This window comes from Poeciliopsis prolifica, unplaced genomic scaffold (genome assembly GCF_027474105.1).
Source record: "Poeciliopsis prolifica strain line A6 unplaced genomic scaffold, Auburn_PproV2 SCAFFOLD072, whole genome shotgun sequence".
Taxonomy (NCBI): Eukaryota; Metazoa; Chordata; class Actinopteri; order Cyprinodontiformes; family Poeciliidae; genus Poeciliopsis; species Poeciliopsis prolifica.
Genome location: NW_026562447.1, coordinates 1445199 through 1459847, shown reverse-complemented (window position 1 = coordinate 1459847; position 14649 = coordinate 1445199). Strand labels below are relative to the sequence as shown.

Here is a 14649-nt window from a genome sequence, read left to right as displayed (position 1 = left end):
AGAATAATTACACTCTGTTACCAGATTCAGACAGGATTTTCTGATGGTATTTTTCTTTCTGCTGTATATTCTCACATTTTACACCTACTCTTTGTTCATATCTGGGACACAAAGCCTCTTGCTGGGCAATTATTTAAACCAATTAACATCACATTTTCATGAGTCTGGACACAGGACCCAAGAATAAATAGGATTTAGGGAGTTTCACAACTCTATGAGTTATAGTTTGGTTGAAAATTCAGAAGAATTATCCCAGATACTGACCAAATGTATGTAAATTTCTAACATGTGTTCTCCACATATTGTGGCATTTAGCTAAAAGAAATAATTTTGGTTATTCTGCCTAACCTAAAATGAGATGTTTTAGTCTGATTTAACTTCAGAAAGTGAGAAAAAAAGGTGTGCATATTTTTTTGGGGTATGTAAACCTCTGGTTTCAACTGTATGTGTAAAACAAAGTGACCTGAGAATGGAGCTGTGGGGAACCCCACATGAGTTTTGTTCTCTGATTTATTATTAAATAGGATATGAACCAATATTTTTTTTTTACAGTATCCAACAACTCCACAAACCTTTCCTGTCCATCCATCAATGTGTTGAAATCAGCTTTGTCAAAAGTTGATGACAATTAATTTAATAAATTAGACAGCCAGTTAATTAGTACCTGTATACTATAAAAACACCAGAATTGGACATAAAACAGTTTATCTTCACAACAACTAATGATAATGTTAGTATCTATAATACAAGCCTATTATCTTTCAGAGTAGCTCGTAATACCATTTATATTGCTCAGGATGCTGCCGACGTTTGAACATGGAGCAGAATTTTACAACGATGCTGCTTCGATTAAACCACAAACCTTAAAATATGACTCAATGCGAGGTTTTAACCACTGCCAGCTGGAACACCAGTCTTACTATCACACCAATGTGCAAACAATGTCACTGGGATAAAAGTGATTCAATAATAACCTCCAGCACATCACTAAAAAAGCACATCTCATTTTGCTTGCAGAGGTAGACTGTTGCCAAGGAGATGAATGTACAAAAGCAGACTGAATTTGGTTAATTTATTCCACTATATCACATTATTGCATTGTGGACTGAATACCAACAATTGTTTTTGTTGGTATTCAAGATTAGATGTGTGGTGGAGTTAGAGCCAAGCCTTTGGTCGTAGCTGGGATTCGATCAATAAATCTAAAACTGCTTTGGCTCTCACATCACCCCCGAATGAGAAAGTCTCCTTCTAACTTTTCTGGCTTTAAAGAAGAGAAAGAATGAAATCCCACAGAATGGAGAGAGTATGATTACAGCTCCATGCATTGGGCTCCAGGTCAAAGGGATTTTTGGTAAACATTGTCTCCTTTATGCTGTGAATCTCAGCTAAAAACATTATTTTTAACAATAACTGGCATCTTTTGAACATGCTACATTCAGAATCAATCAATAGTAGAATAAAAATGCTTTTAAGAGTAAAGTGGAGACATCTGCTGTCCATTATAAATTAATGCATCCTGTCAATTTGCATAATTTTCATGGGGATCAATAAAGGGTTTATTTATGCAGCTCTGGAAAAAATTGAGATGATTTAAAACCATCAGCTTCTCTGATTTTACTTTTTAGAACAATATGTTTAAGCAAAATGAACATTGTTCTTTTATTCTGTGAACTATTGACAACATGCTTCCGAAATTCCAGGCAAAAATCTAGTATTTATTTGCAGAAAATGAGAAATGGTCAAAACAACAAACAATTTGTAAAATAACTGTAACCTAAGTGTTTTCTAAACGGAAATCTTATCTTTAATTTATTGATTCCAATCTTATGCTTCATAAGCATAAACCTTTTGAAGCAAAAAATGAGTATGTTGAAATAAATGTGATGCTGTGGGCCGATTTCTCTTCAAGAATCCATCAGGAAAAATCATTAGTGAAATTTGAACATTTGTTCTGAATCATGAAAACAGACACATTCTGAAAAGCATGTTCTCTTGTCTTTTCCATTTTGAAGAATAACTAAGAGTAACTCGGGACATTGATTACACAAAGAAGACTCCAACAGCTTCTATAATCAGCTTTAAAACTCCATATAAATAAGTAAAAACTAAATCTTCAGCTTGTTTTTGATGAGGGATAACGCTACTGCATGAAGCAGATTTTTTATAAGGTTTATTTTTTCTAAATACATTTATACCAGGTGTGGAATGTGCTTAATATGAAGAGCTAGAATTTTCCCACATAACTGCATTAACTACTTCCCATAAAGCTAATTTCATAACAGCTGAGAATTATATTGAGTTATGACTGATGTAGATAAGCACACATGAGGCTGTAATATAATTTCTGAAACAATAAGCCATCTCTGAACTCCTGCAGCACATCATTACCCGATTCCAGCACAAAGATCTACACAAAATACACACAAACTTCAGGCTGCTCTGAATCTCAATTGCTTTGCATTCTCAAACAGCACAACCAGCATTAAAGTGCCTTTTTAGGGAAAAAAAGAGCCTCATTTATGCAGGAGACAAAGGGAAACAGACGACGCCCAGGGGGAAGATTTCCTCCATGATAGATACAAGTTGCTCAAGCCATCGGATCACGTCGGCCTGCGACTTGCAGATCTTTTTAGCTCATTTGACAGCCGCTGCTTTTGGCTCTAAGTAATTACAAACATATCAACTGCTGAAGCCGATAGCAAACTGTCAGTGTTTGTTCAGATCACGCTTACAGAGGCCAGGCGACTCATCAGCCAAGCTTCAAGCCCATCTGTGTCATAAATGTCCTGGTGCTCCCTGTGAACAGTGAAATTTGGCTCCATTTTGATGGACTTGGATGGGCCTCTGGTTCAGTTGCACGAGATATTTTATGCTGGAGTTGATGCAGCAAAAATCTGCAGAGCGACAAGGACAAAGAAAGGCTTATGCAACACAAGAGCTACTAATAGGATTCCTGTCTGAGCTGAAGCTACAAGAAATATCGCCCCAAGGTTTTAATGGGAGGATTACTCCGGCTCAGATGCTAACTGCAACCAAAACCTGTACAATAGCACACCTTAGTGGTCAAAATAAAGCATGACAGGGAAAGTATCTTAAAAAAGTTCCTGCAGATCTTGATAACATAATTGTGTAAAAAACTATCTTGTCTTTTGTTTTTAATTTTTGTTATGGTTTAGTACATAGCATGTTACATATTTCTATGTTTTAAAATAATAATAAAAATAATAACAATAACAATAATTTAAAAAATGCATAAACATCCAGTGATGTATAAAATCTGACCAACTGTGCTTTTCCATTAAGTCTTTCTGACTGTAATAAATATTTTTCTCTGATTTCTGGATCAAACATGGATTTTCTGACCCTGGAATAAAATCACAGAACTTCGCAAACAACTATGCACAGTTTACTTTCTTTAACTTTAAAACAGTTTCATAAGACATAGGCCATTGTTTCTGGGTATAGAACCAATTCCAACCGGCCTTCCAACTCTCTTCAGAGTGATGTCATGTGGGCTAAAATTTTAGCTAACATCATATTGACTTCATTTCATGAAAACCTACTAAATTTAGTCAATGTTAGACAAGATGCTATTAACAGCATTTAATCTAATATTAGCTTTCAATTAACATTTTATACATTGCTATTTTAACAATTTAATGTCATAAACCACAGTATTGACCCACAACCATTAGTATAATCTATATTCTTTAGCTAATTTCAGGTTATGACATGGTCTGCACTAGATGACCTAAATAATTTTTCTTATTGTTTATATTCTTCAGAATATCAGAAAGTTTAGCTTCAATGTTTCTGCTTATTACATTTCTGTGTGGAATGTATTACTATAGGTCACTATGCTAGTGCTAGCCTAGCTGCTACCATCATTATTTTATCTTGCTTTAGCTTCAATTTTAGCTTTAACATGTATGTTTTAATACTGCATAGAGTATGTTACTGCAGTATTAAAGATGCAAGTCTTGACCTACAACTAGTGTTAGCTTATTAGCACACGTTAGCTCATAAACTTTTGTGACTTTACAGATTTGTAAACTGTGTTCTGCACAACTTTCTAATATTCTTTGGCTGAGATTTTTGCATTAACTGAAAATTTTCACTCCCCAGTTTATCTCCAGAGTTTGTGTTTCACAAGCTTTTGCTTTATTCTGTTGCTTCTCCATATTTCTTACATTTCTGCATGTTTTTTGCAGTCGACTTCAAATGCTTATGTAATTTTCACTAAAAATCTTACAACATTCACACTGTCTCTTCCCAGGAAATGCAAATTTTTCTAGCTGCAATTGGGATTCACACAAGCATTAACGCCTGCCAAATCTAATTCAGCTCTGACGCTATCGGTGTCGTGGTCGTTGATCCACTCAGCAGAGATAATAGAAGCCGCACAGGGTGGCCAGGGTTAGATCAATCCAATACGCATACAGTAATGTTTCCAGGACGTAATGGAGCTAGAAAACACAGAAGTGTTGCCTGCTGAATGATTTTAACCAAATGGCCATGAAAAGAAAGAGCGAGGCTGATGGATCTCACTTCATTCCTCACTCTGAACTCCTGCATCTGAGATTAACGAGGCTGTGAATTCTTTGGCAGAGCTGGAAGAGCCATTAAAACAGTGAACAATGTGAACTTATTAAAGGACATTTTAGTCACTAATGAACACAATAATGTTAATTCTTTGGGAGTATAGCAGGAAGCACAAGTACCCAGGGAAAACACCAACTTAACGGTGGACTGTCTGTGACATAACAGTGCAAAGTCCAAAAGATTTGAGTTCTGTGAGAAAAACAAAGAAATCATATGCATACTGTAGAGTATTTTGGTCAATTTCTATAGACATATATTTGCACCATGGAGCAAAATTAACAAGTTAAGCCACAATTTTTCCAGTTAAAAATAAAAAACTATTTTAATGTGAATTTTTTTCTTTCTACTTGCTCAGCAACAAAACATATATTTTAATTAAAAATGCCTGAAAAGGATCTCAAAGTTGTACATGTTGGTGAAGATTTTAGTTCATTCCCTGCAGCAAAAATGAGCAACGTTTGGAAACTCTAAACTGCATTTAGCCCGTTTAGTTATTGGATGTGAGTAAAAAAATGTTGGAGATTTTTGGCCTGACTTCTGACACTAAAATGAAACAAAACAAAACAAACAAACAAAGCAAACAAAAAGATTCAGCTAATAAAAGAAAAACATGTTTTGTACCTAAAATTTATTATTTAAGATGTAAATTTTTTTTTAATTAAAAATCTCACAAAGAAAACACAAAAAGTAATTTGTTGAAGTATCATTTTAACCATTCCTACAATGCAGAGCAACAACAACAACAGCAACAAAAAAAAAACTACTCCAAAACCGACAAAGGTCCCCCAGGTCGCACTTTAGTCCATAACAGTTTTGATTCACTCTTCTTGGAGTTGGAGTACTTTAATTGAGCCACACTGAAAAGTTTTCTAGCATAAATTTTCATTTTTGAAAAAAATAGATATTCCACAGCAGATTAGCCAGATTTGATTGAGACTTTGACTAGACCACTCAAAAACCTTTCAATTGGTTTCCTGAATCATTAAGCGGCACACATGTTCACTGAATCCTTTTCCTGCTGAAAAACCCACCGATGCTTCATCTATCACTCCACCTATAAATTATATTCAGTCATTTTCTGCAAATAAAGACAAAATGTTTGCTTGGAATTTTAGAGACATGTCAGTAGTTCATAGAATAAAAACAGTTTTAATTTTACGCAAACACATATATACACGTATAAAGAGTAAAACCAGCGAACTGATAAATGAAAAGTGGTCTTAGATTTTTCCCATGCATATATATACATATATAAGTGCACCTATATCTATATATAAAGTGATGGATGGCTGGGAGGTGCGGTGCAAGACATGGAGAAGGTCAGCAGGAAGATAGCAGTGAGGTGTGCAGTGGGAGGGTCACATGGTTTCATGGATTCATGGATTCATGGAGTCATGGGTGTGAATACATCTGCAGCAGCCATGGGCCCCATTTTGTTTGCAGTGGTGATGGACGGGTTGACAGATGAAGTGATGCAGGATTCCTCATGGACAATGAAGTTCACAAATGATCCTGAGATCTGCAGTGAGAGTCAAAGAGAAAGAAGCTCATCAATTTCATCTGGATTTGGTTAGAATATGGGATGTAAAACAATGTTGGATAAAAGCACAAGTTCGAAGTAGAAATTTATTTTCCCAGCTGTACAGTAGTATTATCAGCAGCACTGGTTTATACATAAAGTTAACATAAAAGAGTAATAATATACTAGCAGGAAGGTAGTAATAGTAGTAGCATCATCTGTGTTGGAGTTATTCATCCATGTTTGTTCATTATTAAAGTATTAAAATGAGAAAACCTAAATAGAAGATTTTAATTTTATTTTTATGTGTTTGATTTTCTTACAGAAACTTTCAGTAATCTTAAGCAAAATACTATTAAAAGTTTGTCCTTTTAAATAACAAAATCCCTGATTCTCTAGGGTTATTATTGTTTGTTTTTCCAAAACAGCACTTTATTTATTTTTTGATGTAGGAGAATAAAGCAGCAAAACAGAAATATATTTTTATGAAATATGCTAATATTAGTTAATTCAACGTTACTGAAGCAGTTACATCACTTTTTGAATGTAAAAACTCAAAGTTTTGAGGTAATACTGTAATCATTATTATATGTAATATATTGTATAAATATTTCAGAAAATAGTGCATTTGCATGACTATAAAGTACCAAAATAATGTAGAAAGAAAAATAAATAAAGATAAAGGTTAGACAATGACTAAGCAAAAAAGAAAAGGAGAAAAAGATGAAGAAAAAAAGGACTTGAGAAATGTAGGAAGATAGGAAGGAAAAACAAATGCAAAGAAAGACAAAGGAAGTAGAAAACAGAACAGGAAAAAGAAAAGTGGGACATATGTAAGAAAGGAAGAAAATCCACAAAAAGTAGGAAAAATGTAAAGAAAAAAAAAGGAGACAAGGAAGGTATGAGTGAAAACCAGAAAATACTAAAATCAAATTCCAGGCTTCTGCAAACTGTATTAAAACTCAGAATAACAGAAAAAACCAAATATAAGATTTTCAATGAATAAAACAATCTGCACAGGTCTGTAATAACTATCACCACGGGGCGGCAGTATGTGACCACACAGTCAAGGCTAGCCTTCCGAAAACCAAACGCTCCTGCCTCAATGAGACTCATGTAGCTCACATCCAACTGCGGCTGTCTTGACCCATCATTTCAACACAATTTAATACCTGATGAATTTGCCTTTTTTTATGATAACAGGCGCTCGTCTCGGCCGGGCCTCAAATTTCACTTGACAGGACAGGCAGCACAAAGGCAGCCCATCCTCCTCAGTTAGATGAGGCCCATAAATCCAGACAGAGCTCATTAATAGTTCTGTCACACAGGTGGGCTACTGAGCAAACGGTGACACACTTTAGGGCATGGAACCCATGCGGTGCTCAGGTTTCGCAATAATCCACTTTAAATCACTTTGTTTTGGATTGCCCATCAATTTAAAGATTTATGATGCACAAAATACCCACATCATAATTAGTTTTGAAACCTGTTTCCCACCTTCTTTGTCGCAGAGTAGTAAAAAAGTGTGAACGAGCCACAAGGATTGGCCAAGGTCAGGACCGCTCCTCTAACCAGCTGCTATCTGCATCCGTAAAGCTGCCGCTTGTCCGTTTCCCCTCTGAGACACAACAGCCAACATCTGTGCGCTACTCTCCCCGTCTCCCAGCGCTTATTACTAATAAGGACGTCTTTGATTCCATGGACTCAACTCTTATCTGAGGCAAGTCGCAGCGAGTCAGCAGACAGTTCAGTGTCTTAATCAAATCTGCAGAGATTATGCAAAATATTCTGGACACTTTTTTACAAAGAGGTCAGCACAGGTGGAAGTCATTATCCCCCCCTTCTGAGTGATGTCCCTAATTAAATCTGTACAGTCGCAGAGAGGAGGTTGATAAACCACAAGAGGCTGAGTTGAGCGTAATACTTTTAAGCTTCCAGATAAGATTTTAATAGAAATAGGAGGAGGCTGCAAAACCGTATTTAACTAATGAAGTTCTGGTTGTTATTTATCAGGAAATAAGGAAGGAAAATTATCTCCATTACTTACAGCTCGTCTCAGTAGGTCAGATAGATTTGTAAAGATCTTCTCTTACCTTTGGGTGACTCTCATGCACCAGGACTATTAAACTTCTTGGGATTGTTATGTTGAACCCAGAAGCATGATGTATTTGATTTGACGGGTTATGAACAAGACTGTCATGACACCGTCATAAACATGACATGTCATGAACATGAGTAATTCATGAATAACATAAAGCTACGTCATTTTTATTTCACTTACACATCGCACTATGTCAAATGAATCCAACCTTTTGAAAAACCTGTTCCCTCCCTGGCCTTTGGTGGCGCTGTACCCAAAACTACTGAAGGAAACAACACGAAGAAGTTGTTTATGAAGCGTAACTTCTTCCTTGACAAAATGCAATGGGCTCATATTTCAGTGGACGTAGGATTTCTTTTTTCACTTTGGTAAAAAAAATCACAACCCATTTCGACGGCAAGTGTCACACTCTTGGGTTTGCTTTGCTGCATTTACCCAGAATGCAGTGTGCTACAGTTTGCTTCCTGCATTCAAACTCTACAAGAGTTCGCTTTATTTGACTCGACACCAAGATTTTTTAGGAGCTTTTAGGTTCATATCAGAGTTAGATTCACAGCTAACCAGACAAACTGGAGTTTGACTAATGCAGGCTAAACATGGCTGGTGTGAATTAAGCTCTACTTTCTGTTGGTCTATCATATGAAATCCCAATAAAATTTTAAGTAAATTAAGGTTTTTGGTCGTAACAGAACAAAATGGGGAGAGATTTTACTGGATTCTGTTCAAAAGTAATAGAAACAGTTTTCCTGGTGCAGAAAAACTTCGGATATCAAACTTGGTGTGACATATATAAAAAACACTGAAATACCCTTAATCTGGATTTCCTGCAGCAGGAAGTGGATGCCCTAAGTCACCAGTCCTCATCTCTGCAGTGTAATTAGTATGAGGGAATAAGAAAAGGATGGAAGTCAACAACTGAGAGAGCGAGAGAGCAAAGACGTGGAGGGAGAGTCAGTGAAAAGTCAAAAAAGGAAGTTTGGGAAGTAAACACATGAAGGAGCATGATACTGCTCTGGGCGAGGTTATCGGCCGTTTTTAATTTTATTCTGTTAGCCCTGATTTGATTCTCACTGATTCTTAAGTCATGCTCTTTAAGATAAAGGCGAAGAGTCAGAGGGTCTGGGCTTTGGGCCCCAGCGTCCCCGGGAATGCTCCAGGGCCCCAGTAATTACCCCTGCATGTGTAATCACAAGTCACAAATCATCACTTACGCGCTGTACGCTCCTTGTTTCTAACGCTCGGGTTCCTCCTTCACATCCTGTGCGTCAATGTCTGAATTAAGAGAAAGACACGACGAACCCCCTTCGACTTGTATGAAGTGTTAAAGGGCAGATTTTCCATGTCTCGGGTCCGCTATGAGGCTGCTCATTTAGTCGAGGCTTTGAGTAAAGGTTGCACCACAGAGGTCTTCATCATATCACCTGCCACAAACACACAACCGACTTACTGAAGTATTATCTCCCAGCATGCCCGAGTGAAAGACACTAATCCAACGTAAAAAACTCATTACTTCCAACGCTGAGACTCGTAGATAAAGTCCCTGCGAATGCATGACTCTTATGTTAATGTGCTCATTTCAATTACGTTATCCAGTCTTTCCCCAAATTCATGTCTGCTGTTCGATATTGCTCTGATTGCATAGAAGTCTGGCTCAATCAGCCTGTGACTCCTGCATCCGGCTGCATCTGTAAGCCCCGGTTGTGAACCTGAACTCTCAACAGCACACCAGCATCTTTGATTATGCAGAGATGAGAATTATACAGCTCTGAGATCCCTCTGCTGCTCAACGCCTCTCCCAGCTCGTCGTCTTCCTCTCCTTTGCTTCTACAGATAGATGTAATATTAATGAACGCTTGCAGGATGCTTGTTAGTATCAATGTTAATCCTGTTTCAGGCCATCTACACCACCCAGCTCAGAGTGGGCCCCCACAGGCCTATTTAGCAACTGCTATCAACTAGAAAAACACCTCAGTCGGTTAAAGGAAAGATGAATTTCCCTGGAATCTGAGGTGGCGAGCTGGTCAGCTGGAAGATATTAGGACACGAATGAAAAGTGATGCATCATGAAAGGACCGAGCTGTGAACTTCATACAACCACTTTATCACCCTCACTTGTGCTTCAACGAGCATGTAGGGATTAATCTCAAATTGTACCTGATTCTGTTTCATTTAGTTTAGCTTGTTGGTCAGGACACAGAGATCTCATCTCTTCTTACTTCTTTTGTTGCTGAAGCCATTCCAAAGTTAAAACATGACGAAACTTTCCTTGATCGAGCTGCTCTTCACATTCAGTTATTGCAGTTGTACGTTTTTAAAAACTTTGTTATAGCAACATTTAATTCCCCTTCAGGATCAATAAAGTGTTGTTGTTTTGAATTTGAATAAAAGCACAAATGTGCACAACAAAAATTAGGCAAGCAATGGGAGCGATAATCATCAACCGCTTAGCTTTGTTAGCAAGACATGTCTGCTTGCAAAAAGGCAAAACGTGAAAGAAACCAAACAAAAAAGTCTTCTTTTGGTTGAGCAGATTGAAGGATTTCCAAATGTGAATACACTCTTAATTCTGATAAAACAGATTCATACATAGTTGTTAGTTAAGTTATACTTGAAATATTATGAATTTATCTCCCTTACATGTTTTAGTTGAATCTGCACACAGAAAATGCAGCTGAAACAAACACCAGACCACCAGAGCCCATAGAGTCGACTTTGATTCACAGCTCAGTGTTTCTCGACTGTTGAAACCTAGGTTTCTAATCAGAAAATTAGCAGCAGTGTCTGATGCCAAAATCCACACGGTAATCCATCTCACTTCCAGTCCACAAAGTGGCTCTGGCCCCAGCTAAGCATTTTGCCCGCATGAAAAAAAAAACAAACAAAAAAAAAGCATCTTGCAGGCGAGGTAAATAGCAAACCGTAATAGCAAGCTTGATCGTTGTAGCAGAAAAAGAAGCTTTGGTTTGGCATGACCATGAGCCTGTGTGCAACTCAATACCTGGTGTTATATCTGGAGGCTTTTGTTAAGGACCGGGTCAGGCTAACTGTGCATTCAACGTCCGGGCCTCTCCTTCAGAGCGTGATTAATGAGGAAGCAGACAGACAACCGGGGTGCATTCTAATCACCCACAAGGACACAGAAAGATAGCAAGAGGGACTAAGAGCGGAAGGAGAAGAAATAGATTACATATTGATATAGCAATTTGTGGGGAATAGTTCTTTTCTTTAATCGAATGAGGCACAAAGCTGAATTCTCGCATGGCTTCCTGCACACACATGCTCAGATGCATTAAATATTCTTACGGCCTTGGAGGCAAAGGAAGGGACATGAAAGATACCGAGACTTCCTCGTGGGGTTAGCTTTGGCACGGCTCAGTCCAGCAGATCAGGAGGAATTGGCCCATCTCGCTGCAACGCCCACAGGGACTCTCACTCACGGCTGTTCATGCTTCAAAAAACTGGCACTCAAAGTTAAGTTAGTGAAGTGTGCAGCCATTGTAGACACCCTTTGAATTATCCGCACAAATATCAAAGCGGGGAGCGAGCCTGTGAATGCTGTTGGTGAAAATGGAAAGACTTACAACAGCCAGGTGGAGAAGACGAAGGAGGATTGGGCTGGATCGACATTAAAGAAGAAATCCCCCCGGGCTGTGGCGCTCACGCAATGTTAAGCCTGTGATATTTATTCACTGAGTCACACGAGTTTTATACAGAGGTACTGCATTTTTCTTTGCTGCCTCAACTGCCTAATATTTGTCTAGGTAAGTAGCCGTTTCTTTTAAACTGTCTTTTCATCTTGCAGGCATTTTACAAGTGAATTTGGTGTCATACTGAAGGAGATGGGGCCAAATCAATATCTTTTTCACAAGGCAAATCAGACACATGCAGGCCTGTTGAATGTTAACGGTGGAGTTCAGCACAAAACCAGCTTTGTTCTCAGTCCTATGGCTGAAGGTCTGAAAACAAAGCAACAGCCAGGCTGATTTTCATACTGTTGGTTTCACAGAGCATTAAACAAAGACGACAAACTGAAAAACAAAAACTGCATGAAGTCACATGTTGCTGCAATAACTTCTATTATGTGAGTCTCTTGCTATGTTGTGGACCAAGTTTTCTTTAAACCTCAATGTCTGCAAGGATGCAAACCCAACTCGACATTTTATTTTGTAACTTTTAATGAGGAAAGATACTGCGGTGATGGAAAGCAGCCATTAATCATGATGACTGGCAGCTCTCGGTGTAACCGTTAACATTTTTTACAAGAAGACTAACATTCATATACTTTTTAAGTAAGTGTGATTAGAAAAATATCAAATATCGCAATATGGAGAAGGTGCGTCTAACCACTGGTAATCATGGAGACGATGCCACGCCAACACGTAGGCCTAGCATGTACGGAAAAAACTGGTTAGCATCTCGTCTTTTGTTGGTTTTTAAGGCTGCTCCGGTTTAACGAGAAACAGTGTTTATGTTATAATCATATGAATCAAGTGTTGTGAATTCAGGTCAGGTCGTTAATTTAATCAACACGTCAGGAGGAGGTACAGGTCAGTTTCTAAGCCAGCTGTTTCCTACTTTTGTAAACACCGCCGTTTATGAACCAGGTGTGTTACCTTCACAGACAAATTAGCTCGGCTGGAACAAGTGAAAGCCACGAATAAACTGTAGAAAACAACTTTGGAAAACAATTTCAGTTGCTCTGTTCAATACTCCCGTCCCTCACTGCTGACTTCCATCATGGAGCCTCCAATAATTAAGTGATGTAGTTGCAAAGGGGCAACAGAAAGTGTCACCTATTTACACAAAGCTATTTCTTGGAGCTCCCACATCCCCCACTCAACTCCTCCAGACTAGCAGCAGCAATTACTAAACACCTGAAACTGAGCATCTGCTGAGCTTATCATGCAAACTAATTCTCAGTCCAACTTCTATCACAGAGTAGCACCGGTGTGGGAGTATCAGAAAGGGGTTTCTGAGAGAGATGAGGCCAATTTCAAGGCATCAGATATAGCTGTTTTTCTTTTCTTTATACAGCATTTTTATATCAACTGACGGTAACATAACCTGGTTGATTATGGTATAAAATTACACAATGTAAATAGAAAATAAGTGACAAGCATATTTAAAGAAAACAAAAGTCAAATTACACATATATATATATATATATATATATATATATATATATATATATCAATCAAAATCAATCCTTTGTGAAAAAACGCCTTGATCTAACGTTTTACAACTCTTTTATTTAATACTCAAATTAATTAACAAAGTAAGATATTTCAAAAAAAATGTTGAAAAGTCACTATGTTTGTTATGCAGGGTTTTGTAATTCTTTGTGCAAGGGTTTGCTTTAAAAGCTTGTTCTTGAAAAATAATGAGTTGGTAAGTGTGACTATATACGCCATTCAGTTGCATACTCCTTGAATTTTTTGCCTCTTCCTCTCTGCTCATTCCTCTGCTGCTTACTCGTATAGTTTACTCTCAGAATCCTGTTTGCTATGCATCCTGTTGGCCCAAAATGACGATTGATTGCAGTGCCACTGCGTTTGTAATCCGCTTAGGATGGATTTTGCATCTAAATCACTTTATTATTTATGTGCCCAACTCTTGCCAATGCCATTTGGAGGCAGGATGATTGGTGATCCATCACACATTATCCTTCACTGTGGTCATTAATATTGTAATAGGATGGACCTTCACCATGAAACTTCCAGGTGAAGGGAGTGCAGATCTCTTTAGGGAGGGTCAAACTACTCAAAATAAGTCCACATCAGACAGCTTATCATGCGTTGCTACTATAAAAGACAGGCTCTCTGGAGATGTTGTTAGTCTGAATCTTTCCAGTTTGCACAGTTCCTTTCACCTTTACACAAGGCCTCTCTCAGAAAAATGTAGGATGCTATTCTTTCATTGTCCTTTTCCATCAGGACTTCAATCACCTCCTGCCAATCACTCATCGGCCGGCTCAGGGCAGATACACAAAAAGCCACAACAAGACACGGCTGAAATAACCACCTTCAGAAATGGGAAAAACAAGACTGAAGTCATAAATACCATAAATAAGACCAGAAGCTCCAGCAATATTTGCTGAGAGCGCATGAAGCAGTGTGTTTTAACATCTATTAATGCAGAAAAGGTCTAAAAATGTTGATAAACCGATTTTAATTCATGTTGACTGATTATTTGACATTGAATAAGATTTCTATTTTGTTCATATCTGCAGTTTTTTAAGTAAAATATATTTTGTTGTCACCGAAGCAGCCCAAAAAATCTACTGAATTGCAAAAGCAAACAATAAAAAGCAGGGGGTTTTTATATTGCCATTTTTCTTTATATTTAGCTACCATTGAGCAATACATTCTTGTAATGGTAATACTTTCTGCAGGTTGTATTATTTTGGGGGACCTTGGACTTACAG

General features: G+C 37.7%; 1 protein-coding gene and 1 long non-coding RNA gene across 5 annotated transcripts in view; both read right to left on the bottom strand.

Moving 5' to 3' along the window:
* Positions 1-14649, bottom strand: part of LOC129352060 (RNA-binding Raly-like protein) — a 107324-nt gene that overhangs the window by 37336 nt on the left and 55339 nt on the right. The window lies entirely within an intron of this gene.
* On the bottom strand, positions 5277-10520 carry LOC129352063 (uncharacterized). Its single transcript, XR_008604849.1, has 3 exons — positions 10380-10520; positions 9437-9646; positions 5277-6124 (listed from the first exon to the last, which is right to left on the bottom strand). It is a non-coding gene; the product is annotated as an uncharacterized LOC129352063 (long non-coding RNA).